The sequence below is a fragment of the Molothrus ater genome, chromosome 37 (genome assembly GCF_012460135.2).
Source record: "Molothrus ater isolate BHLD 08-10-18 breed brown headed cowbird chromosome 37, BPBGC_Mater_1.1, whole genome shotgun sequence".
NCBI classification, from domain to species: domain Eukaryota; kingdom Metazoa; phylum Chordata; class Aves; order Passeriformes; family Icteridae; genus Molothrus; species Molothrus ater.
This window is the reverse complement of record NC_071664.1, coordinates 386927-409611: the sequence shown is the minus strand read 5'-3', so window position 1 is coordinate 409611 and position 22685 is coordinate 386927. Positions and strand designations below refer to the sequence as shown.

Sequence of the window (22685 nt, the reverse complement as noted above, 5' to 3'; positions counted from 1 at the left end):
ACCTCCCAGCTGACCCCTTGGCTTTGCTTTTCCCTAATAAACTCTTTGGGTTTTTCACTTGACCCGCGTCTCTGTGGAGCTGAAGCGGCGCAAAACCTGAGCCCGGGGACACGCAGGGCCCTGCTGCCCTTCTCCTCCCCGCTGAGTTCCGTGCACAGACAGAGAGGAACAAGGGCAGCTCAGGCTGCAAAGGTCCCTGTCCCGCTGCTCCAGTTGCACAGCAGCGTGGACTTCAAGCCCGTGCCCAGCACACTGAAGGGAAAAAGGAGCCTGGTTTTAGAAGAGCCAACTGGAGTGTGCTCTGAAGCCAGCTGTGAGGCATTCCAGGGCAATCATCCAGCCAGGGCAAAGGAGCTTGCAATGCCGCAAGTTTCCGCCAAGAGCCTCCTGAAAGCACAGCAATGCTCTATCCCTATCCAGGGACAGGAAGAGGGCAGGAGCAGAGACCATGGTGGCCTAGCAGTGAGCTTTGTCTGTGCCTAAAAGCAAATCAAGCAGCAGCGGCAGTGGAGTGGCTGGGACTCGGGGGCGCCAGCGTCCCAGCGGCCGCAGCGCTGTCGGGCAGTGCCTGCACGCTGGGCGCGCTTCCGGCGGCTCTGCTCTCCCCACAAGCGAGGAATCAGACAAAGAAAAGCAAAGGCCCTGCAGCTGCCCCAGCGCATCAGCCTTCAGGGCTGGAGCCGTTGCAGGCGCTGCGGGACGGTGAGTGGCGGAGCTGGGCCGCTGGGCCAGTGCCTGCAGCTGGCCTCACCCCATCGCATCCCATCCCATCCCATCCCATCGCATCCCATCCCATCGCATCCCATCCCAGAACTTGATGATCTCTTAGATCCTTTCCAACACAAAGCATTCCATGACACTTGTTTTTAAGAATTCTGATAACTGGCACCATGTAATATTCATCTCTGCCATTTAACAGAAGTCAGGAATTTAGTATTAGCATTTCTTTATTACATACATTTAAACTGTGTAGAACAAAATACATAATTTTCAGGTTGGAACTGTAGTTTTTAAAAACTTTTTATTTCAATGGGAATCCTCAAACATCTCCTGGAATTGTTTATAGTTTTTTTCTGTGAGTAAGTAAAACTGCAGGAAAAACAGAAAGGCTGAAATAGAGGATTAAAGGTACAGGAGCAGGACTGTCTGCCTGCAGTCCCTGAAAAACATCCTGCTTTGGGTGTTTGGAAGCTTTTCTTCATTCACCTGAGGCTTAGAAACGGAGGCTCTGGCCAAAACTCTCAGTCCAAAGAATTCAAACTTCAACCATTTTACAAAAGATGCCAAAGTCCCTCCTGTGGGATCTCAGCACATCGTTCCCAATGTCCAGAGATGCCAAGAGAACCCTTGGGGGTCTCGAAAATCCTGGAATGTTGCCAAGAGTGTCTAGTGGCTTGATTTTGATCCATCCACAGAAATAACAAGAGTTTGAGGACAAGAGAATCACTTTAGAGTAAAAGGTGTAAAAAAAAACACATTTAGAGAGTGAAATATAGACTTTAAAGTTTTTTTGGGTACAGGGGGGTTATGGAGACAAGATGGAGAGATCAGGGTGTGTCTTGTCCTTCTTCTTCCTTCTTCTTGTCCTCCATCTCCTGTGGTGATGTTGGCATTTGAAGATTAGTTTATAGTGAAAGTGCACTTGCCAACATGGGTGAAAAGCATTGGGAAATAAAGGTAAATATTGTGTACGTAGATATTAGTATAAAAAGACATGACCGCCCCGTGGGTGGTCAGAGAGTGCCTGTGACTGCTTGCAGATCAGACCTCTGTTGGGCAGACAGAAAAATTTGTAGATAAGAAATAATAAACAACCTGAAGACCGAAAAGCTGAAGAGTCCAGACTCGTCCTTTAAAACGCATGCCACCCAAGAACCACACTACCCGTGTCGAAGCAGAGACAGACAGCCGAACCCGACACCTCCTGCTTAGTTCTTTGTGGATTCCTAGAGAGGTTGTGTATGACCTGCACACAACACAGAAGTGGGAATGATTTTTGCAGATAATCTTTAATATATGGTTGCATATTTTCCAGGCAGGTGACAATATGCAGAGACCTCTCTCTTTCCCTTCCATAGCATTCATTCTCTCTAATAGGTTAAGAATCTATTTAGAACTGACTGCCACATCTTGATGGAAAATATTCTGGATTATTAGATAAAAATCTATCTTCTCATTAACCCTCAATGTAGTTCAGTTTAGTAGACAATATTATTTCCATCAAACAATATGGAATATGATGATATTTGGGTTGGAGTTTGTTGGTTAAAGTATGACAGGGTTTGTTTGGTTTTTTCCCTTCTTTACACACAGATTGCATGAGATTTATTTCTTTTTTCTCTCCTTCTCCTCTTTCTGTAGGTGGAGATGATTGGTGAAAAAAATGATTGACCAAATTTTTTTTTTGGTATGTTACACTATTAAGATAATTGTAATAGATACCCAACTGTAAAAGAATCAATAGCACATTCAAGTTGTAAGGAATAGAAAAGCTGGGCTCTGAGAGTTTCATTTTGGCATTTCAAAGGGTTTGAGTAGATGAAACCAGACTGAAAATATTGCGAGAGCACAAACCATCTGCAGCAGTAAACCAGTAGGAATCACTACAAAATTGCTTTATTGACAAACCTCTTTAACAACAGCTCAGACTTAGAAGAAAGTAATGTCTTTAAAATCTCTCTACAGCTGAACAGAAAAAAAACGCTTCTTCTGTAAAAGATGTCTTCTACCTCATAATCAGGAAAAAGTGACATAAGAGTTCAACAACATGATGATATCAAGATCATCAAATGAGACATGTAAGTAGCCAGGGCACATTTTTGGCAGAAATTAGGTGGAAAATAACTGTAGAAAATGGATGCTTCTCTTTTCTTCCAATAAAATGAAACATAATTCTCCTCAAAATTATATTTATGAAAAATTTGTCTCATTCAACACACTCAGCACTTTCTGAATTGCCTGCAGCCACACTATGTCATGGTAATTTCTCCCATATGCTTGTTTTGGAAAACTTAGTGAGTCTCCTCGCTATAATATTTTTATCTTTCTAATTTGTGTACAACTTTAGAATTTCTTTAAAATTGTGTTTTAACCTTGATGTCCTTGTATCATAAACATTGAACCTCTTTTTGCTCACAGAGCAAGGGTTGGACATCTGTAAAAAAGTCTACTTTTATAGTTTTGGCATATGGCTCACAGTGCTGAGCTAGCAAAGGCTGTCTGCTATCCTTTAGAGCCTGGGACAATTCCTATCAACATCCTTAAAATAACTGTCTCACTGGCTGTATGGGCTTGGGAATAGATCCTTCAGACAGGAAGAGAAGGATCAGCATTATGTGATGTCAATTGTTAAGATCAAAATATCAGGCAACCGAGTTTCATAAGCAGGCAGAGGACTCTTTCTGTTACCAAGTGGCCCTGGACATGTGGAAACCCAGTAATTTCCTGACCTTACTGATGACAGGGACTGACTTCACTGTGACAGGCAATCACATTTGTGATCCCTTCTCACATCCTTCCGCATGTAAAGGCCAACTAAAAACAGATTTACATTACAAAATTATCAATAATAATAAATCATTAACAGACCAACAAACAAATAAAAACAAACCCCCAGCCAAAAACCCCAAAAAGGAGTGTGTCTCTTTCCTCTGGTTTTATGTGACAGGGTAAATGCAGACACAATAGTGAAGGAAAGGAGTCTTTAGGTTCTTATGTGAAGGAGAGGCTGTCAGAAGCTGCAGGGCATATTTTCCTATCAGTTGGCATCTGTGTTCTTTGTGAGGTAAGTCTGATTAAATGACCTTCTGCAGACCAAAGTTGCAGTAGTTTTTGCCTGAAAAGTTAGGTGATATTTTCCTTTGGCTAAGAAAATAAACTAACCTACCTGATTCAGAAGGACTGCCTTTGTTAAGGAAAAAAGAGATGCTGGAGAGTTAAAATATACAATCTTACCCCCGGATATCACACAGTGGGTTGCACAGTAAAATTGCACTTGAAAATAAACCAAAATAAAGTAAAAATAAAATATAATTAAAACAAAACAAAAAGAAAACATTATTTGGGGCATTAATGTATAAATATATTACAGGTTTTTCTGTAACCTGGCATGCACAGTCTCCTGAGGGACCACCTAGTTCATTTCTACAATATTAACAGTGGACAAAAATGAATATGATAAGCTAGAATAAAACAATGAACTCCTATGAGCTGAGCAAAGCTGTGTGGGGGATGGTTGCAGCGGGAGTCCACAGGATGCCAGGAAAGCTGTAAAGTCAGGAGCTTGGAAGGCAACTGTCATTTCCCCATGGTGTTTAAAACTACTGATTAATGGAGAGTGATGTTAGTGTTCTTCAGCTAACCTTTTTCAAGGGAAAATAAAGTCACTTTCAAACACTGTTCTCTGTTCAGCTCATTGTTTGTGAATTCTTCAGGCCTGGGGATCTCCATTAACAATTCTGTTTATACAGTTTGGTTTATTAAATATATACACCAAGGGAAATCATTTCCTTTTATTTGCAATCTAGACTCAAGGCACTGTAGAATGATGTCTTGTTCTAAACTCAGTATGTAAAAATGAGGGGGTTTTTTTTATTTTAGGAGCAAGAAAGTCCCATAATTTTCAGATGATGTGTTCATAACCTCCACTTCTGAGGTGTCCTTTTTCAAAATACAATAAACTCAGCATCCTTTTGGAACCCATTATGGGAGGTGTTTCCAAACAGCAAAAAGTTACCTTAAACATCCTAAATTTAATGAGGTCTTTATACAAGCATCTGTATCACTGAAGTCACCATAGCCAATGTGTGCTAAATTACACTGAATAAGGATGGAGACACTGCTGTCAGTAGTCCTAGCAGATTTTAACACAGAATTTCATTGTGTATGGCTGACACATCCATTCTGTTTTCCTGCAATCTGTTCCCCATATTTGATTAACCTTTTTAGTTGGAAGTCTCTGCCCAAGTGAAACATTTAGTTCTATGGAATGAAAGTAATACAGAGATGCAAAGTGTCAGGCAACAAGCAAGGTGTTCTGCCAAACTATTCTGCAGTTTGAGCTGGCAAAATTTGTTTGTTTGTAACTAGAATTTGACAGGAAAATGTGTATTTACTGAAGAAAATATGTTTCCCAGTGGCTAGAAAAAATATCCATACCATCAACATTTGGAAAATGTTGATGTAGTATTTCATCACAAATGCTGCTTAGCCACTCACGTTTCCTCTTCCTTTGTGTTCATCAGACCTCTCAGTCAGAGTACTTTCTCATGAAACATTGTAACTAAAGCTCTGATGAAGTATTTTGATGGCTCACCAAGGATGGAGCCCATGTATAACTGAGGAAAAGCAGTGAGAAAGAGCCATGAAGTTCTATATCCTAAAGTAGAGTTCTAGTTTTAAACAGTAATTTTTTGAAAAAATATGTCTATTTCCTCTGGGAAATGGATCCCCTCTATGTGGATGCCTGTGCGACACATAACAGATCTAGGGGCATTAAAAACCATCTTGTAGTGAGGGTGCATGGGATTAGGTGTGCAGTCCCTCTTGAGAGATTTGCTGGTAGGTGCCAGTATCATTTGCTTCACAAACCTAACAAATAAAAATAAAATCAAGCTACTAGTGTTCCTCAACATCTCTATTATTAGCTGCTAGAAGATATAGACATCCTTTTATTAAAAAGCATGACTGGGTGGGGTTATAAGAGTTATTTGAAGAGCACTTGGAATATCAGTATTGCACTGAGCATGTACACCTGTACTGTATCTTTTAGTTTCTTAGGTTCTTTGTTATCACCTTGCAGATGTGTTTTCCTTCCACAGTAACCATCATTGTTTCACAGTGTGGTGAACAAATCTCAAGTTCTTTAAAGTGCATCCTTGAAACTTATCTGCTCCTCTTGCCACTTCTGTCTCTCTAATTGCCCTGTGTGCAAACCACCAGGATGTGCTCTAAAAGGCAAATCTTGTCCTCCCTTCAGCACATGCAGAAGACTCCAAGTTTAGCAGAACAGCAGTGGAGTTTCAGCACAGCAGAGATGAGGATTTCTTTCTCATTTCCTAAAGGGAATCACTCAGCATGCAGGAATTTAGTGTCACTGCCCAGGAGCACCAGTATTTTTTGGAAGGAGACCATCACCCACTCGGTGCTTCTATAGGATGCTGGTACCCAGTGTATCTGTGTAATGAGTCCTTGCTACTTACCTATATAGTAGGTACCTGAAGAGGTGTCTCAGCAAATATCCCCACCAAAAACTTTGACAAATGTTTCCAATTCCAAAATTTTGTATTGGACTAGTGTGATGGTGTTCACAGGGGTCTCATGTTGAGGGAAGAGACTAGGATCTGACTCCGTGTTTCAGAAGGCTTGATTTATTATTTTATCATATATATGGCATTAAAACTATAGTAAAAGAACAGAAGAAAAGGTTTCGTCAGAAGGCTAGCTAAGCTAAGAATAGAAAAAGAAAGAATGATAACAAAGGTTTGGGGCTCGGCTCCCTGTCCGAGCCAGCTGGGCTGTGATTGGCCATTAATTACAAACATCCAACATGGGCCAATCACAGATCCACCTGTCGCATTCCACAGCAGCAGATAATCAATGTTTACATTTTCTTCCTGAGGCCTCTCAGCTTGTCAAGTGGAAAAATCCTAAGAAAAGGATTTTTCATAAAAAGATGTCTGCAACATGTCACCTTTTTTTATTTTAGTTAAATTAAAGAGAAAAGTGTTTGTAATTTTCTCTTCTGGGCTCAAGCAGAGGAAACAACAAACACTTGACAGATTATCTGTTGCCAATCAAAACCTCAATCAAGTGCTGATGTGGAACGATCAGGGAAATTCTTCACCTGTAGAACATAAAATTCTATCATATCACTAAAACAATCTTACAATATAAGAAAATGCAAAAACAATGCAAAGAAAGTCCAAGTGGGAACAGCTGAGTTTCAGGAAAAGTCCATGGACTGAAGATGGTCCTCTTTGACATCTCTGAAAGTCCCTTTTGGTCCTGAAACAGGCTTGCAGAATCCTGAAACAACAAATTGCTAAAAAAAATCCATCTATCGTTATCAAAAATCCATTGACAGTCATCAAACAATTTCAGACAATTTTTAGAAAATATCTGGAATGTCTTGGCCACAGCCCTTTATTGAACCACTTGGGCTGAGGCTAAGTATTTGGCTCTTCAATGCTTTTGAGCTGCTACTAGCTCTTTCAATTCTTTTATTTAATTTGGTTTTTTTTTTGGGTTTTTTTTTTTTTTACTCGGAAAAGCAGCAGCAGCAGAGAGGCCTGAGAGGCCCTGGGGAACCCTGGCCCTCTTGGAAGGATCAGGAACTCCAGACCTGGCCCACAGAACAGTGGCCCAGGTCCTGACGGGGTAAGAAAAGCCCCCAAACCCAACATCTGGCTGGGCGGTGGCCCTGGCCCAGGGAACCGAGCCAAACAGCCCAGGCCTGGCCCGCAAGGCGGGCTCTGTGTGCTCACAACCTGGCACCCTGCTGCCAGTGCAATGGCAGAATGAGTGACCAAACGCTTCCTTCCCCCTGAACCACCGACCCATACTAGCAGTGGGGGAATAGAAGCTGTCCCGAGAATCTTCATCTCGGATCTGGGGATGTTTTTTCCCCACAGCAAGCGAGCGATGGCCGCTTTCCGCTGCTTTCCCTGCCTCTGCAATGCAAATGCAAAAGGTGTTCCATCCTCCCAGCCCACAGCACCACACCAAACCCCTCTGGGCTGGGGACCAGAGGCAGAACTTTTGGGAGCCAGCTCCCCCAAGCCGCTGGGGCGTGCCAGGGACGGCAGGCACCCCAACCCCCAAGGGGGAACCACCGACCAAACACCCACCAGCCTGCCAAAAACGGTGAGTTTGAGAGCAGGCAGCTGGGCTGTGCCCGCAATCAGCTGCTGAGCCACGCCTCCCCCATGGAGTAAGAAGTCCCCGAAGGTGGCAGAACTGCCAGGGGGAGCTGTGGGGGCAGCAGGGGTGCAAGAGGTGTGCGGGAAAGTGCCACCATTGTCTTACTTGGCTCCTGGAGCGTCAGCGCAGGTGTGAGCTCTATCCCTGCGGGAGGGGATGGTGGGGACGGCACCGGGTTGCCCCCCACCAGTGCTGCCAGCACACTTGTGAATGCAACTGCCATCTGTGATGCAAAGGGAGTGGGCACAGGGCTGGCAGCAGCTTCTGCCCCTGGCTCCATGATCGGCCTCGCAGGCGCAGTCGCAGAAACCGGCAAAGCCAACATGGGAGATGGCGGGACAGCTGGGGGGGCGGCGGGGTCAGCCTTGCCTTTGAGGCATCTGGAATTGACTGCGCAGTCGCAGTCACTGAAACAGCCGGAGCCACAGGCGGGGCTGTCTGGGGAGGTGGCCGCGCCTGCGGGGTTGGTTGGGGCGGGACCCATGGGCCCGAGAGGCGGTGCCATGGGGATCGGTGCCGCCCACGGCACTGGCTGGGGCGGGGTCTGTGGGACTGGCCGGGGTGGGGTCCGGGGGGCTGGCCAGGGTGGGGTCCGTGGGGCTGGCCGGTACAGGGCCTGTGGCACCGGCCTGGGTGGTACCCATCTAGCCGATTTTGATCCCCCCTGAGGGCAACGAGGAGGGGGGAAAAAGTGGCTCCGTTTGAGCCTGTTCCAAAGGCGCAGAAAAAAACTTTTCCTTGGTTATGGGCAAAACTTCACTCCCCCCCCGATTCAGAGGGGCTGGGAACCAGCCGTTCCTGTTCCTGGACAGGGTCCTCTCCTTCCGGGTCCAGCGGGAAGGGAGCTTGACCTCTGCAGTTGGCAATCCACTGAAGTGAAGCTGCTTTCCATTTCAAAACTGGGAAGAGAGTTCTGAATGATGGATAAATCTAGGGAAATCCAAGTCCCCTGTCCAGAGCATCTTTGAAAATGGATTCCATGCATTCCCATATGTATATATCAAGGGCATAGAGCACATCCATGAAAAATCCATGGAACTTTGCCCATTGGAAAAACTCATAGAAATGTCTCTTCACCTTAGGAACTCTGTCCTCATGACCCCATTTTTGCCAGAGGGCAATAAGTTTCTCCTCTGAGGGGGAGAATGGAACCTCTGCCTCCGTAGGCACCCTCTGCCACATCCCAGCCCACATTGTGCGAAGGGCAGTCATCAGAAAGGGAAGAGTTAACAGTACCTTGTGACAGTGTCCTCTGGGCTTCAGCAGGCTGTTCTGGGCTGCAAAGCTTTCCAGACATCTTCTCTGGAGGCTTTTCAAAAGGTTCTCTTTGTGGTCAGCCTTGGCTGTGAACTCTGTCCAAATTCAGGATCCTCAGTTCTTCAGCTCCTGGCTAGAATCCACTTCTGTGGTCACTTGTGAGGTGACCATCAATGCCACACACTCAGGGTTTACCCAGTGTAGCAATGTGTCATTTCTTTACAGTAGGTACCATTATTAAAGTAAGCCCAAAACCATACCGTTAGGGTGTGGTAGCTTTGAATCTAGGTGCCTGCCTTCTAGAGGAAGTTAAAAATCCATTAATTCCTCACCTTATTAACCCATAAAGCAAACCAGATAACAGCCACAGAAGCCTTACTTATAGGATTCAGTTTTAGACAAGAGCCTGCAAATGAGAGAAATATAGCCACAACCACATGCCACCCAAACCAGGGTAAGGTAGACCACATGGTGACACTTAACGAGGTTTCTATATCAGCACACAAAAATTAGGTTACTCAAGAACTGTTACTCCTTTTCCCCCCTTTTTCTCTAAATGCACTTGGGCCCCATGGTGTACACCAAAATCTGTCCTGGTTTGAAAAGACAGGTGTCTGCTAAGGAAGGCAGGAGCCTTTCTTAGATGGAAAATGTAAACGCCCTCCCTCCAAATCATTATGATTTTGAATGTAAGGGGTTCTCAGGCAAAGATATGGGAATAAAAAGAATAGTTCTTTACTAGGAAAATTAAAAATATAACTGTAATAGTACAAAAAAAACCACAAACCACTGACAGAGTCAGAATATGACCTGACACCCTTTTGGTCAGGGTGTTGGTAGCAGTCTGATTAAATGGTGGCTGCAGTCCTCCTGGAGCGACACATACGGTCCATTTGAAGCAGTGATCCTGTAGAAGAGTGCAGTTTTCCCCTGAAGATCTGGTGATACTGTTGATGGGCCTGGTCTTCCTCTGGGAATCCAATGGGAAAAGGCTACTCTACTCTGGTGTTCCAAATTTTAGATTGTATTTAGGTAGGAATGTTTGGCTCCTCTCCCTGGGTGGAGCATCTCACAATGGAGTGATGCAATTTTATCAGTCAGGCTCAATGGGCCATTAACAGAAGATATTTCCCTGGAGGGAGGATGGGTTGTGGAAGAGATAAACTGCCCAATTAACAGAAGATAACTGCTCCACCTCGGACAGATGGGAAATGGAAGACAAACATCTTACAACCCAGGATAGTCCCATATTCCCTGTCCCATTCCCAGTCCCTGTCCCCATTATTGATCTAATTCCTAGTCCCTATCTTGTTTTTTCTTGTTTTCCAGTCCCATTCCCAATCCAGGTCCCATATTCCTGATCCCTGTCCCCATTCCCAGTCCTGTAAACTCTTCCTATCTCGCTCCTCCTGCTGCTCCCAGAGCCGAATAAGACACTTTCCTGCGCACCTCTTGCACCCCGGCTGCCCCCACACCCCCCCCGGCAGTTCTGCCACTTTCGGGGACTTCGTCCTCTGTGTCTGCGTCAGAGGCTGCCCTGGAACCGGCGGCAAGTCCGAGTTCGGACCGTCCCGAGCCCTCTGCCCCTGTGGCAGCGGATGGGACTGAGGCTCCAGGGGCCAGCCCGTTCCTCCGTGGGGGAGGCATGGCTCGGCAGCTGATTGCGGGCACAGCCCAGCTGCCTGCTCTCAAACTCAGCATTTTTGGCAGGCTGGTGGGTGTTTGGTCGGTGGTTCCCCCTTGGGGGTTGGGGTGCCTGCCGTCCCTGGCGCGCCCCAGCGGCGTGGGGGAGCTGGCTCCCAAAAGTTCTGCCTCTGGTCCCCAGCCCAGAGGGGTTTGGCGTGGTGCTGTGGGCTGGGAGGATGGAACACCTTTTGCATTTGCATTGCAGAGGCAGGGGAAATAGCGGAAAGCGACCATCACTCGCTTGCTGTGGGGAAAAAACATCCCCAGATCTGAGGTGATGATTCTTGGCACAGCTTCTATTCCCCCACTGCTGGTATGGGTCGGTGGCTCAGGGGGAAGGAAGCGTTTGGTCACTCATTCTGCCATTGCACTGGCAGCAGGGTGCCGGGTTTGAGAACACAGAGCCCGCCTTGCGGGCCAGGCCTGGGCTGTTTGGCTCGGTTCCCTGGGCCAGGGCCACTGCCCAGCCAGATGCTGGGTTTGGGGGCTCTGCTTGACCCGTCAGGACCTGGGCCACTGTTCTGTGGGCCAGGTCTGGAGTTCCTGATCCTTCCAAGAGGGCCAGGGTTCCCCAGGGCCTCTCAGGCCTCTGCTGCTGCTGCTGCTTTTCCGCAAAAAAAAAACCAACAAAGAGTTGAAAGAGCTAGTAGCAGCTCAAAAGCATTGAAGAGCCAAAAACTTAGCCTCAGCCCAAATGGTTCAATAAAGGGCTGTGGCCAAGACATTCTAGATATTTTTTAAAAATTGTCTGAAATTGTTTGATGACTTTCAATGGATTTTTGATAATGATAGATGGATTTTTTTTTAGCAATTTGTTGTTTCAGGATTCTGCAAGCCTGTTTCAGGACCAAAAGGGACTTTCAGAGATGTCAAAGAGGACCATCTTCAGTCCATGGACTTTTTCTGAAACTCAGCTGTTCCCACTTGGACTTTCTTTGCATTGTTTTTGCATTTTCTTATATTGTAAGATTGTTTTAGGGTTAGATAATTACAAAGTCTTGGCTTGCCATAGTTAGTAATCTCCTTCTGGCTTTAATTATAATTTGAGCTGTCATCTCTATAATTTTAAAAACTGGTTTTGGAGACTTGAAAGAAAGAAAAACTCACTTTAATATTAACAAAAGGTTTTTCTTAAAAGCGTCTCACCAAAGTATGAGACTATAAAGTTGCATGTTTTCTCTTAATAGTGTGAGGGGAAAGGATTTTTCTGTAGTACAACAATGTGTTTGTCTTTTTTAAGAGCGTTAGTGAGCTTTTAAAGGGTTTTTTGAGCTTCAGATGTCAAAGTTCGTGAAGATTTGATGTTATAGTCTCTTCCGAATAGGTTAAAAAGTGTAGTAAGCTCATAATTTGTAATTCTTAAAACAGATCTGACCTAATTGATCTCTCCTAAAAGCCCTTGTGAATCTTGTATGGTTTTGACATTGGTTCTAAGTTGCATTTTTTTGTGGTTTGACTGTTTGTTCTGTTATCTTCTGTCTAAAATATTTCTAGGGTGAGATTTCTTGTATTTTTGATGTTGAAATTTTTAGTCTAGCATTTCAAACTTCAGTGATAACACTGTCTTGAGTCTGTTCTATTTATATTTGAGTTGGTGCTGCGATGAGTAAGTCATTCATGTAGTGTAAAATTCTTGATCATGGGTGTTTTTGTTGGGCTGGAGACAAAGCTCTCACTGTGAAATACTAATAAATAGTAAATGAGATTTTCGTACATGGTTGCAAAACTGTCTAATGATATTTTTGTATTAGTTTTTCTCTATTGATGGTTGGAGCTGAAAAGGTAAATCAAGGACTATCTTCTAGATGCAGTGGAATGTTAAAAAAAATCTTTTAAGTTGATGACAACAAGAGGCCAGTCTCTTGGAATCATTGAAAGAGAATAAAGTCTAGGTTACAATTGTCTTATGTGTTCTATGATTTCGTTGATCTTCTTTAGGTCATGAAGCAATCTTTAGGAATCAAAAGTCTTCTTATGAATGATAAAAACTGCAGAATTCTAGGAACTGTTTGTAGGTTTGATGTGGCTTTTTTGTAGTTGTTCACGTACTAATTTTTTTAGGGCATTCAATTTTTATTTTTTTATTTTTTGTTCAAGAGGCCATTGATCAATCCAAATGGGCTGATTAGTTTTCTATGATAACTTCAGTGTGGTAGGCATTGTTGTGGTTTCTATCAAAAACCTACTTCTATTTTCGCTCCCCACTGGGACAACACATCTCTCCCCCATTCTGTGGTGGGCTTCTGCACCATGAAGGAATGGATGGATGGTTGCTGTCTTTCTTTTGGTAACAGTAATTATGAATTGATTTTATAGACACAAGGCAGCTTATCTAATTCTTTTGAGAGTACGCATGGGTGTCCCCAAATTCCAATTGCTCGGCTAAAATGCATGAGAAATCACAGTGACGTCTGCCGCTGCATCTTGCACACCAGTAATACAAACTGTTCTACAAAGGTGTGTTAGACTGCACATCAGCTCTGGCTGTTCATTGTCAACATGTTTTATTCAAAGGACATTAGGCACTGGGCTAAAACTCTCAAAAGGCATTTCTCAGCATACAATTGGTTCACTTATATTCACTGGTAATGCAATATCAATAGCTATTGTTGGTACTGCTTGAATTACCATTGGAGCATTGTAAGCAAGAGTTCTTCATTACAATTTGCTGAAATGACAGCTAGAAAAACTGAAAGTCTAAGAATTCTATTTCCATCCTTGCCTATAATTAAAAGTCTTGTCTTTGTTGTGAGGTACTAGTAACTCCTTTGAGAATGCATTCATGGCAAAAGTCTTTTAAAAAATATATTAATTTGAAAGTTGACAGCTCACATCGTGCCCCTGGGGTAATAGGTTGTGATCTCTTGGGAGATGGCAGGAAATGCCTTCCTTTCCAAGGCAAAGCCCAAGGCAAAGCCTCAGCCTGGTCTTCAGATCTGTCATTTGGAGCATTGTATGTGAGGCTTCTGTCAGGCTTTGAGAATTCTCTACAAATACATTTCCCATACCCCGTCACCCCCGTACCCTGGGCGCAGGCGGGACTGCGCGGAGGCGTTTCTGTTGTTCCCCGACCATGCTTCCCATCCCCACCCTGCTCCCCCCTTCCCTTGGAGACACCCCTGACCCTCCCCTTTGTAACCCTGGGGTGTAACCCAGTGCTGTAACCCCTCAGCGAGGGGGGCTTGGTGACATCACAGGACCCCCTCTCTGTGCCATCCCCGAGGTGGCACATGTGCTTCTTGTCACCGCCACCCAACTATTTGACCCTTTCCAGTGCCCCAAAGTGGGGGGGCCCCACATCCTACAGCACAGGGTTGACAACATTTTTGGGGTCCCAGCTGGCTACTTCCACCCTTTCCCGCATCACCCCGAGGATGCTGCGTGACCCTGCAACCCCCGCACTGCCCCGGACTCAGCATCCCCCAAAGGGACCATGCGGACTTGGGGACTGTCCACGTGTCCCACCCCCTGTCCCCGTGGCACCTCTGCTGCTGCGCCCTTGCTCAGCCCCGGTTCCTGTCGCAGCTTCTCCATGTGACTAGGCAGGAGTTTCAGTCACACCCTCACCTCCTCCTCCTCCTCTTGGTTTGATGCCACTTCTCCCACTACGGACGCAGCCATGACACCAGGGGGACACTGTGGGTCACCATCGAAGGGACTGCAAGGTCATAGTGACTGCTGAAGTGGCCCCAGTGTGACAGCTGGGGGGCCCAGGAGGCTGTTATGACAGTTTGGGGGGTGGGTGCTCATTTTGGGGTCTCCAGGGTGGGTTGTGAAGTCCCCTTCCATCACCGCATAGTCACCCCCCAATCCATGCCTCAGTTTCCTCCTTGCTCTGCAGGCACCACCTGCAGCGGTGTTCCACAATTGGGTTTACTTTTGGGGGTTTTGGGGTTGGTGCTACTGGGATGGGCTGGTAAGGCAGTGGTGTGGCCCAGAGTGTGGCCAGGCTGGTGGCCATCTGGGCCGGGAGCTGTGCAGGCTGTGAGGCTGCAGGACCAGGGGCTATCCAGACCAGAATCCAGCTGGGATCCATGGCTCTGGTGTCCATCTGGACCAGTGTCCAACCTCTCCTGGTGCCATCCATCCCAGGTGTCCCAGATTGCAAGGCAAGATGCATTCTATTACCATCTGTATGGCAGTTGTCTTTTGTCAAGTGGGCAGTTTCCTTATCTCTCTCTCTCTGAATGATCACAATCACTCCTCCGAGGGGACATCTGCTGATAAGAGGCCATTGAATGTCACTGCATGACTGATAGCATTTTATCAGTCATCCAGTGAGGCTCAATGGCCCATTAACAGAAGATATCTCCCTGAAAGGGAGGATTGTCAATGGGGCTCAATGGCCCATTGACAGAAGATATCTCCCTGGAGGGATGATGGGTTGTGGAAGAGATAAAAATAAACTGCCCCACCTGGTTTTAACAGCTTGCCCATTAATAGAGAATATCTGCCTTGGAGTTAGGAGGGATGGATCATGGAAGTGATAAAGAACACTGCTCCACCTGGTTTCAACAGATGGTGATAAAATACATACTGCTGGTTACATCTTGCATTGCAACATAAGACAAGATGGACATGGACCAGGGGTTGATGCCAGGCACGGTGGACACCAGGACAGGGGTGACACAGAGACACTGGGGACATGGACCAGAGGGTGACAACAAGCAGCAGGGACACCGTATCGAGGTGACACCAGCGGGTGTTCCTAGAGACAGGGTCCACAGACTGCGCTGAGGTTTGGATATGAGAAATCCTATTTCCAAGAGAAAACAGGCCTCTGGGACTCCCCCTTCTCTGTGCTGCTGGGGGTTCCCCGCAGCCCCCGGGGGTTCCCCGGCTCCCCCTCTCTGGGCTCCCCCTTAGCAATTCCGGGGCTCTTGGGGTCCCAGCGCTCCCGTTTGCCCTGACTCTGCTCCAGGCTGTGGGGAGCTCCAGGGCTTCCCCCTCGCCAGGGTGTTCCCCTCTCCGGGCTGAATCCTGGCAGTCTCCTCTCTCTGGGCTGCACACTTCGGTGTCCCAATGTTCTCCCCTCTCCTGCCCTTCCCCACGATAAAACAACCCCCCGGGACACCCCCAAAATCTCCCCAAAGGCCATTTGGGGCTTCGCTTTGGAGTCCTTTGAGCTCCAAAACTCCCCCAGCCCCCTTAAATACCCTCCCACAGAGCCCCCAGGATATTTGGGTGAGCTCCCCGTCTGCGGTCACCTGAGATATGGGGGGGAAATGCCCCAGGGGCCGGGAGGGCTGCGGACACAGCAAGGGCTGGAGCGTGTGGTCCCTCCAGTGCCACTTCCCGCTCCTCCTCCTCTATCCCAGCTCTTCCTCCCACTCCTCCTCCACGCCTCCTCCTCATCCTCCTTCTCTTGTTCCCTCCAGCCCTTGTCCCGCTGCTTCTCCCTCCCTGCTCCTCCATCCCATTCCTCCTGCCCCAGTCCCGCAGCCCTCGCAGCCCGCGGCAGGAGCAGGGATGGAGCCGGGACAGGTCGGGATGGGCAGCGCGGGGCTCTCGGCTGCTCCCACCCGCTGGGGCTGGGGGAAACCCGGCCCAGGGAGAAGGAGAGGAAAACTGGGAAAACTGGGGGCTGCAGATCCACACTGGGGCTTGTTGGGGACCCTGCTTGAGGCCTTCCAGCCCCTGGGGCTCCTGTCGGGCGATCTGGGAAGGGGGAACACAGAGAGGGCTGGGGGATGCCAGGAGTGGTATGGCTGGGAGGAACTGGGCTGTACTGGGATCATCCAGGGATCATTTTGGAAGTGAGTAGGAACCTGCCGGGCCAATTGAGACCATATTGGGGGCTAATGGGATATACTGGGAATGGCTGGGATCATTCTGAGAGTGAGTGGGACCTGCTGTGAGCAACTGGGAGCACGCTGGGAGCAAATGACATCATACTGGGACTGATTGTGTTGATGTAGCTGGAGGCAGCTGGGACCATACTGGGATGGATTAGAAGCAACTAGGATTATACTTGGACCATACTGGGAATGGTGGTACATGACTTGGATCGTACTGGAGGTTACTGGGATCATACTGCTGTTAAAAGAGAGCAACTGGGATCACACTTTGGGTTACTGAGAGCAATGGAGAATGTCTGAGGTTGGAAATGCAAGATGTGGGTGGGGGTGTGTATTCTATTGCCATCTGGTAGAGGTGGGGCAGTTATCTTCTGTTAACTGGGCAGTTTTCTTTATCTCTTCCACAACCCCTCCAGGGAGATATCTTCTGTTAACGGGCCATTAAGCCCCATTGACAACCCTCCCTTTCAGGGAGATATCTTCCTTTAATGGGCCATTGAGCCTCACTGCATGACTGATAAAATTACATCATCCCATTGTGAGATGCCCCACCCAGGGGGAGGAGCCAAGCATCCCTACCTGCATATAATCAGAGATTTGGAACACCACAGTCAGGCTTTTCCCACTGGATTCCCAGAGGAGCAGCTTTTCTTCTCCACTGGATTCACCGAGGAAGACCAGACCTATCTACACCACCACTGGACCTCTGGAGGAAAACTACACCCTTCTGCAGGATCACTGCTTCAACAGAACCACCTCTGTCCCACCAGGAGGACGGCAGCCACCATTTAATTGGAGTGCAACAAACACCCTGACTAACAGGGCGTCAGGTTGGATTCTGACTCTGTCAGTGTTTTTTTTTTTGTAGTACTGCATTTTTATTTTATTTTTCCTAGCAAAGAACTGTTATTCCTATTTCCATATCTTTCCCTGAGTGCCCCTTAATTTCAAAATTATAGTAATTTGGAGGGAGGGGGTTTACATTTTCAATTTTAAGGGAGGCTCTGCCTTCCTTAGCAGACACCTGTTTTTCAAACCAAGACAGGCAGCGGGACCATGAAACCCAACGCGCTCAGGCCTTGTTTTCCACCAAACCAGGATTTCCCATTCCCAAACCTTGGCCCGATGCAGGAGAAGGAGGCCATGAGGAAGAGGAAGATGGCCCGGGAGGCCCAGGCAGGTGAGGAGGAAGTCACTGCCCCTTTCCCCCTCTCTCCTGCTCCATCTCCCAGCCCAGCACGGCCCCCGGCTGCAGGACAACCCTGCTGCCAAAGCTGTCCTGCTGGGGACCCACTGGGGGCATCTTCTTGCCCTTCCCTGTGGCACGGAGGCAAATCCCATCCTCTCCTTGTCCTTCCTCCCCCAGACCAGGAGCTGAGGATGGAGAGCAGGGAGGCTGAGTCACCACAGCAGAACCTTGGGTATGAGGCTGTTTTGAGCGGCTCCACAGTGCAGGAATCCAACGGGGAGGGAAAGCCCCGGAGATCCCGCACGAGGAGGGGCTGCAAACGTAGCCCAGGGAGGTCAGAGGAGGAAAGACCCACCCCGGGACAGGATGGCGGCCAGACCTCAGAGCTGGGGGTCCCCGAGCAGCTTTGCAATGGGGAGAAGCCCTACAGGTGTGGGGAATGTGGGAAGTGCTTCAGCCGAAGCTCAGCCCTGATCCGCCACCAAAGGATCCACACTGGACAAAGGCCCTATCAGTGTGGGGAGTGTGGGAAGAGCTGCAGAGACAACTTTGACCTGATCAACCACCAGAGGAGCCACACGGGGGAACGGCCCTATGAGTGTGGGCAATGTGGGAAGAGCTTTCAGAGAAGCTCCACTCTTCTGAAGCATCAGCGCACACACACAAATGAGAGGCCCTATGAGTGTCCCAAATGTGGGAAGAGGTTTCAGACAAGCTCCCATCTCCTCACACACGAGCGGGTTCACACAGATGAGAGGCCCTTCCGCTGCCCCGACTGCATGAAGGGCTTCAAATATAAGCCCGACCTCGTCAAGCACCGGCGCATCCACACCGGGGAGAGGCCCTACGAGTGTCCTGAGTGTGGGAAGAGATTCACCCAGAAGTCGAACCTGATTGTCCACAAGAGGACCCACACCGGCGAGAGGCCCTATGAGTGTGGGCAGTGTGGGAAGAGATTCAGCCAGAGCTCTGAACTGATGCTTCACCAGAGGATCCACACTGGGGAACGGCCTTACGAGTGTCCTGACTGTGGCAAGACCTACAGCCGGAGCGATCACCTGATGATCCACCAGAGGAGCCACACCGGGGAGCGGCCCTATGAGTGTGGGGAGTGTGGGAAGAGGTTTCAAAGCAGCTCAGATGTCCTTGTACATCAGCGGATTCACACGGATGAGAGGCCTTTCCGCTGCCCTGACTGCGGGAAGGGCTTCAAGCACAACTCCACCCTGGTCACCCACCAGCGCATCCACACGGGGGAGAGGCCCTACAAATGTCCCCAGTGTGGGAAGACCTTCAGCCAGAGGTCAGCCTTGACCCAACACGAATGGAGGCACCACTATGAAAGCCCTGTGAGTGCCCCAAGTGTGCCCCAAGTGTGCACGGCTACAGTTCCCCAAGTGTGCACTGCTACAGTTCCATGGCAGTATTTGTGCTGCATGCTGCCCAGTGGGCAGAGCCCCAGTGATCTGTGGTGCTGGTAATCTGTGTTGGGAAGACACCTGGCTGGGGGCTCCACCTCTTAATGGCTCCATGTGGCCTTGGTTATCTTTTAATTTCTCTCTGTCTTTTCAAAATACAACAAACCAGGATAAAAATAAAAACGTTGAACTAAGACAAGGATGGGGACATGTGGAGATCTTCCAGGGGATGTGGGGGCTGCTACATTCCAGGGAGTTGAGGGTTCCTGGGTGGGACTTGGGCTTTGGGCACCCAAGGCTGAGTGACTTTGGCCGCAGTGTGAAACGATGGCAGAGTTTCTTGGGCAGCTGATCAAGGCTCCCCTGCCCTGGAACTGTCCCCATGACTCCCTGTCCTGGCTCCCCACGTCCCCTGTCCACAGTCCCCCTATCCCTGCTGTCACTCCCCTTGCTCCCCACCCGTTCCCATGTCACTGCACTCCTTGTCCCGTCCTGCTCCCATCCCAGTCTGGATCCCATTCCCAGTCTCATTCCCGGTCCAGTATTTGTCTGGTTGCCGTTCCCATATTCCCAGGCCCATACTCCCTATCCTGTTCCGTTCTCATATTCCCGGTCCCACTGCTGGTTGCACTTCCGTTCCCCTATTTCCATTTCTATGTTCCCAGTCCCATTCCCGTATTTCTGTTTGTGATCCCGGTCTCATCTTCCTAATCTCCATCTCATATTCTCTCTCCAGCTGGGGTTTCCATATTCCCTGTCCTGGTCCCATATTCCCATTCCCACTCCCAGTCTCCATTCCCGCTCCCTGTCCCCTCTCTCCGGATGCCACTGCCATCATTCCAGCCCCTCCGGCCCCCAGTGACCAGTGAAACACTGTCCTGCTCGCACCAACCAATCCCAGTGCGCAATCGCTCCTGTATTTGCATAACCACGCCCTTCAGTTTGGCCGCAGCCAGCACTGGCTGCAGCCGCCTCCGGGCGCTGTTTGCTCCCAGTTCCATCCCAGTGCTCCCAGTAAGAGTGGACTGGCAGGGAAAGCACTCCCGATTCCTTCCCGCTGCTCTCAGGATCCCACCCAGTGTTCCCAGTATCGCTCCCAGTGCCGCGCAGGCTGGGGCCGCTTTGGGAACCCCCCCTAGGGCAGAGCGCAGCTGCATTTGGGTGTCGGCACTGCCTGGGCTGGGCTGGGAGTGGAGGAGTGGGACAAAGAGCAGGAACGGGAGGAATACGAGCAGCAGCACCAAGTGGTTCCCCTGCCTGCCCGCGCAGGCTGCAGCTCCCCCGTCTCTGTCAGCATGACCCCCTCCAGAACCCACAGGTGAGTGGGATGGGGGAGCTCGCCCCAAATCCATTGGGGGGTCTCTGGGAGGGTTTTTTTGTGGGGCAGGAGATGTTTGGATCTTCCAGGACCCCAGAGCAGAGCCACAAATGCCCCTGGAGGGATCTTGAGGGTCCCACTTGGCAATGGCCTGGTACTGGTGGGTGCAGGCGTGATCTTGGGTTTGGGGATCCCGGGAGAGCCAAGGGGGAACTCAGAAGCTCCAAAGCGGAGAGAGCACAAAGGGGCGATCCTGGAGCTGGTGGACCTCCGGCAGCCTGGAGGGGTGGGGGAGGCTGGGCATGAGTGGATTCCGGGTCCTCCGAGGCTGAAAGGGGTGCTGACTTGTCCAGCTGCATATGGGCAGCGGGACCATCAAACCCAACGCGTTCAGCCCTTGTTTTCCCCAAAACCAGGATTTCCCATTCTAAAACTTTGGCCTGATGCAGGAGGAGGAGGCTGCGAGGAAGACGAAGATGGCCCGGGAGCCCCAGGCAGGTGAGGAGGAAGTCAGTGCCCCTTTCCCCCTCTCTCCTCCTCCATCTCCCAGCCCAGCACGGCCCCCGGCTGCAGGACAACCCTGCTGCCAAAGCTGTCCTGCTGGGGACGCACTGGGGGCATCTCCTTGACCTTCCCTGTGGCATGGAGGCAAATCCCATCCTCTCCTTGTCCTTCCTCCCCCAGACCAGGTGCTGAGCATGGAGAGCAGGGAGGACAAATCCCCACAGCAGAACCTCGTGGAAGAGGCTGTTTTGAGCAGCTCCACAGTGCAGGAATCCAATGGGGAGGAAAAGTCGTGGAGAACCCGCACGAGGAGGGGCTCCAAACGCAGATCACGGGGATCTGAGGAGGAAAGACCCACCCTTGGCCGGGGAGGTGTCCGGAGCTCGGAGCTAGGGGTCGATGAGCAGCTTCAGGATGGGGAGAAGCCCCACAAGGTCTCAGAATATGGAAAGAGCTTCTCCCTGAGATCTTCCCTGATCCGCCACATGAGAATCCACACTGGGGAACGGCCCTACGAGTGTGGGCAGTGTGGGAAGAGCTTCTTCAAGCACTCCATGCTGATTGTCCACCAGAGAATCCACACAGGGGAAAGGCCCTATGAGGCCCTGTGATAAATGCAGCAAGATATTTCAGATCAGCTCCACTCTCGTCAGGCATCAGCAGATTCACACAGATGAGAGGCCCTTTCTCTGCCCTGAACGTGGGAAGGGATTCAACCGTAATTGCACCCTCATCAAACACTGGCGCATCCACACCAGGGAGAGGCCCTACGAGTGTCCTGAGTGTGGGAAGAGCTTCTCACAGAGCTCTCACTTGACCCAACACCAACGGAGCCAGCACTAAGGGCAGCCCTGCAAGTGCCCCCAGGGCAGGAATAGCTTCCTGTGCTGCTCCAGCTCCATCCCTCACATGAGGATCCACCCTGGATGATCCCCAGTGACCCCCGGAGGGCAGAGCCCTGGTGATCCATGGTGCGGTGATCCATGTTGGGAAGACAGCTGCCTGCGGGTTCCACTTTCTCCTGGCTCCCCATGGGCACCTGCACACATCCACAGCCCAACATCAGAAATCCCTTGTGGAGAGCAGATTGGTCAACTTCTGACTGCTGAAAAATCTCACCTTTTTCATCATCTAGTGGCATTGAGCAATACTGGATAGCCTTGCAGGTCTTCTCCAACATAAATCCATTGTTTTATTTCTCCATGGCCCACAACTGTCTTTCACAGCCAAATGAGGACAGACTGGGGAAAAACCCCTGATTTTGGAGACAGTGGGATGGAAACCCCTCCAAAAAAAGTTCTTCCCACCCACCCAAGCACATGGATACTCTGCTGGCAGGGACATGTAAATAATTTTGGTTTGGCCTTGATTTTCATTTCCTTTCTGTTCATCCCTTTGAAACTCCTGAAACTGTTGTAAAAATAAAGACATTGAACTAAGGCATGGATGGGGGCATGGGAGGACAATGACATGGGTGGGGACAAGGCGGGACATGGAAAGAGCTGGGGACATGGGAGGACACAGACATGGAGAGTGACATGGGGGTGATGCCCTAAGTTTTAGCTTTCATATTTTTCAGATTCTATACTGCCTTG

The 22685-nt window shown here is 49.1% G+C and overlaps 1 long non-coding RNA gene and 1 pseudogene across 1 annotated transcript; both read left to right on the top strand.

Moving 5' to 3' along the window:
• The window catches only part of LOC118700807 (zinc finger protein 850-like), a 105714-nt pseudogene extending 83781 nt beyond the window's left edge, over window positions 1–21933 (top strand).
• On the top strand, window positions 1728–12766 carry LOC118700803 (uncharacterized). Its single transcript, XR_004982345.2, has 2 exons — window positions 1728–2798; window positions 11672–12766. It is a non-coding gene; the product is annotated as an uncharacterized LOC118700803 (long non-coding RNA).
• Window positions 21934–22685: the final 752 nt, after the last annotated feature.